The sequence below is a fragment of the Dendronephthya gigantea genome, unplaced genomic scaffold (genome assembly GCF_004324835.1).
Source record: "Dendronephthya gigantea isolate DGI-Jeju-01 unplaced genomic scaffold, DenGig_1.0 000004F, whole genome shotgun sequence".
NCBI classification, from domain to species: domain Eukaryota; kingdom Metazoa; phylum Cnidaria; class Anthozoa; order Malacalcyonacea; family Nephtheidae; genus Dendronephthya; species Dendronephthya gigantea.
In genome coordinates, this window is record NW_021163014.1 from 2,879,679 (window position 1) to 2,883,946 (window position 4,268).

The 4,268-nt window shown below is 31.4% G+C and overlaps 1 long non-coding RNA gene across 1 annotated transcript; it reads left to right on the forward strand.

The window, feature by feature from the left end:
* The first annotated feature begins 1,797 nt into the window (after positions 1-1,797).
* On the forward strand, positions 1,798-2,982 carry LOC114515637. Its single transcript, XR_003686211.1, has 3 exons — positions 1,798-2,117; positions 2,417-2,624; positions 2,722-2,982. It is a non-coding gene; the product is annotated as an uncharacterized LOC114515637 (long non-coding RNA).
* The last annotated feature ends 1,286 nt before the right edge of the window (positions 2,983-4,268 follow it).

The following is a 4,268-nucleotide window of genomic DNA, read 5'->3' on the forward strand; positions in this document are numbered from 1 at the left end:
TTTTGAAGCATTTTTAAAGTGTTTTTGAACAGGTAAATGGGTAGATTTCGGTATTTTAAAGTATACTATTGTTTTGTAAGTTTAATATGTGGGTTTATCAACAAATGTATGACCCCTCTTTGAATTTATTCGTCAATATATCGTTGAAATGATTTGGATTTGAAAAGTATTTATTTTTAAAGGTGAATTTGTTTAAAAAGTAATTGAAATTTCGCTAAGAATTGTAGTATTTAAAACTATTCGTAGCACAATTATGATTATTATTATAGTCGAATTTGATAGCTCGAGAGTCGACTTTATAATTCTACCAAGATATAGGATTTTACTTTACGACTTCGATCATTCAGCAGAAACGAGTATCATAGAATTTCAGTGATGGAAATATTGTTTATAGCTTTAAATATTGTTTATTGTTTAAAGTTTATTGCGTCAGGCGAGGGGACTTTGCATGCAATGTATTTCTAGTATTCACATTAATCCCTCTGTATCTGATCAATTCATTATTATCCCAGTGTCGCTAATATTAAAATAGCCACCTCACTAATAGGGTTAGGAAATTGAGTAAAAAATTTTTACCCCGAATCCTTTAGTGTATAATATTTGTTAGCAAACTAACCAGGGGAAACGTTTCAATGCAATGCTTATAGCGTAATTAATTATATTCACATTAATCCCTCTATTGTCTGATCAATTCATTACTATCGCAGTATCGCCAACATTAAAAGGGCTATTAGGTTTGAGTTTCGTTAACAATAGGCGGATCTTGTAACCGAAGATGCTTCATTTACTGTGAAAACGCTACAGCATATTACTTATCATTCGACATTATGACAGCCAACATCAGATTTTTATTGAAGGACGAACTTATACAACGTATCGACATGTGTTTTTCCAGTCTTGAAAATAAAATTCTAAATGAACTGACGGAAAAGGCAAAAGAAAGATGGATACCTATCTGGGATGAAAGTCAAACATTTACAAACAAACGGTTTATTCGAATGATTTGGCGCGCTTGCGTTCGTCATGGATATATTGACAAACGTTATGAAATCTTGGATGCCCTTGTCGATAAAATGACAATTGGTGTATGGAAATAATATGGCGCTCATGCATTCGTTATGGGCATATTGACACATGTTACGAACAAATAAAAATTAAAGTATGAACTATCAGAGGGGAAGCATCGCAAAGCATACATAGAAAACGAACTTTTAAAATAAACAGTCCTAATTTTATGAAAATACTATTATTGTACTAAATACTAAATGTGTACCCTGACAAATAAAATATTTTCCTCGCCAATCTTTTCTGTGTACTTAATTACGCTTAAAAATTTCGCACTCTCACTCTGCGTGGAGACCACGCATATCTTCGGGAAAATCCGATAGTTTCTGACGTCCCGCGTGGGGTCCACGCGTTGCGTGTTTTTTCCGCTTGATGGGGGGGGTAACCTACTTACACAATATTCTATAGAATATATGTTATACAGAATGAGACCTTTATGCATTTTAAAATATAACATTTTAGTACACTATTCATTGGTCGAGAATTATATTCGCATTTTTTGTAAGGTTCTCTCAACATACTTTTAAAGTCTTAAAGTTAAAATTCTCAGCAGAAATCATTCGTTTTGTAAAGACAAATCACGAATATTTCACACATATGACATATCTCATATCTGTTTCATAATATGCCCGTTCGCAGGTTAGATGGCGGGCGTTTTGCCCAAACAAGGCCGCAAGGTTATGTGGGACTTGTTTAACCGCCACGCATTATTTTCAAATTTTGAGCGCCTCTTTGTATGTAGTTTGTCATCCGTTGATTCAACGTTTTATAACTGATACTGGTAGAATTTAGTGCGTTTTTCTTTCGTATTTTAACATAAAATACGCATTCTTTGAATTTGTCAAAGAGGAATCATAGGAGGGTGGTGAAACGCGCTGTATTATGCGAGAAGAATCAGAAGATATGGATAATTTTGTGAATGCCTGAAAGGTGACTAGGATCGTGAGAAAGAAAGGCCATGGCAATGAGAAATTTCTAAAGTTAAGAAAATAATCAAAAGTTCATTGACCCATTTACAACAACATGTGTAGCTAAAGTATTGGAATTCAGTGGTGAGTGTGTTTTGTATATGCTATAAATGCTATATGTTTGTATATAGGCAACATATGTTCTGTATACCATTATAATTAATCTCATAAATTTTTATTCACCTTTAGATTAAACTTTTTATTTGAACATTTTATTTACACCTTTTATTTATACCACTATAAATAGTGCCATTCCAACTAGAAATTATTTTTTTCAAGACATTTGCACTAGCTCTAGATAAATTTTATATATCATTAAAATTGAATTAAATATAAGCTAGGTCTCAAGTGTTTAATTCTGTGTTTACTGTTAAAATTTACAGATTTCCTTTTGTCCAAGCATCACACTAACCAAAGGTCAAATGGAGCTCTATTAAAGCAATATTAAATGTGAAAGGTTTTGTTTATGCAGTGCCGTGGATGCAAGAACAACTTTGCTCTCATTCCATCACTGGAAAGGCTTTAAATGCCTAGCTTAATTCAAAGAGAAGGATGCAAAACCAGAGCCAGAGAAAGTTAAGAGTATATATGGTAAGCAGTATAATTGTTAGTAATTATGTCTGGTCTAAGTTAATATATCTTATATACATATCTTGGTTCAGTTATTGATGAGTTTTACCTTTTCTAGCTGTGTCTAAAGTATGGTGCAAAAAGGTTTGAGGGAAAAAAGGCAGACATATGACAAGTTATGGCACCAAAGATTAATAATATTGTGCAAGTTGAGAAAACCAAGTTGAAAGCATGTGGACATCAGTAACTATATGACATTCCATTTTCTACTATTTACATGTTCTGTACATGTAAATATATTTAGTATAATAGCCTAGTTATATTTTTGCTATTTTCTTGCACAGTCATTTTATTTGGTGGGAAAACTGCAGTATGGTAATAATTTTATCAAGAAAATATGGAATAAATTTATACATTCATAAAAAAACCAAGCTAAAATATTTCAATTTGAGTGACATCATATTGTTTTCAATTACTTAGTGCATAATATTTCAAATGAATCCTCCTCAAAATGTGTGAAATGTATATAATTTTCACTTACTACCATTTAAGCTAAACAGCCTTCAAACAACCAGCTGCAGTTGTTTTATCCACGAAACAAAATGATTATTTGACAGACTTAATTACCAGAACTAGAGTTCTACATGCAGATTAAAGTTATATGGACACTTATAGGACTTGTTTTTTTCTTTTTGTATAATATATGTATTTCAATTTCTTTAATCTCTAGATTTATTTATATGTAATTTAAGCAAGGCATTTTCATTAAATCTTTGCATCAATTGAACTTTAAGTAAATAAATTTGTTACATATATTTGGGAATATTTTATTTGTTTGTATGTCTCATTCTTGGCAGAAAGAAGTTTTGATTATGTTGTTATAAAGTGATATATTTCAAAGTCGAAACATGGACGAATGTTGAATATACCATTTATCATCCAATAGCATATTTAATAGATTATCCTATAAAATATACTATAGAATACATATTCTATGGAACATTTTATCACATATTCAATAGGATCATTAATGGAATATTCCATAGATTGAAAATATTTTATGGAACATTTCATATAGGATGTCATAGAATATGTGTTAGAATGTTCCATAGAATACCAGTATTCTATAGAACATTCAAATGAATGTTCTGAAGGATATTCTATTGAATATTCTGTAAAACATGGCATATGTTATAGAATATTCTATTAAAGGTGCTATAGAACATGTTGTAGAACGTTCCATAGAATAGGTTCCAAAATCCCTTAGAATATTCTATAGGATATTCAATAGGGAATTTTAATGGAATATTCTATAGAACATTTTTGTAAGGGATCTTGTCAAGATCATAGTAAAACCTTGGAAAGATCACAGAAAAATCTTGGCAAGATCATAATAAAATTTTGGCAAGATCACAGCACAAATCTTGGAACACCAGAGCAAAATCTTGGCAAGATCACATAGTAAAATCTTGGCAAGATCACAGCAAAAACTTGGCAAGATCAAAGTAAAACCTTGGCTAGATCACAGCCAAATCTTGGCAAGATCATAGTAAAACCTTGGCGAGATCACAGAAAAATCTTGGCCAGATCATAGAAAAATTTTGGCAAGATCACAGCACAAATATTGAAAGACCAGAGCAAAATCTTGGCAAGATCACATAGTAA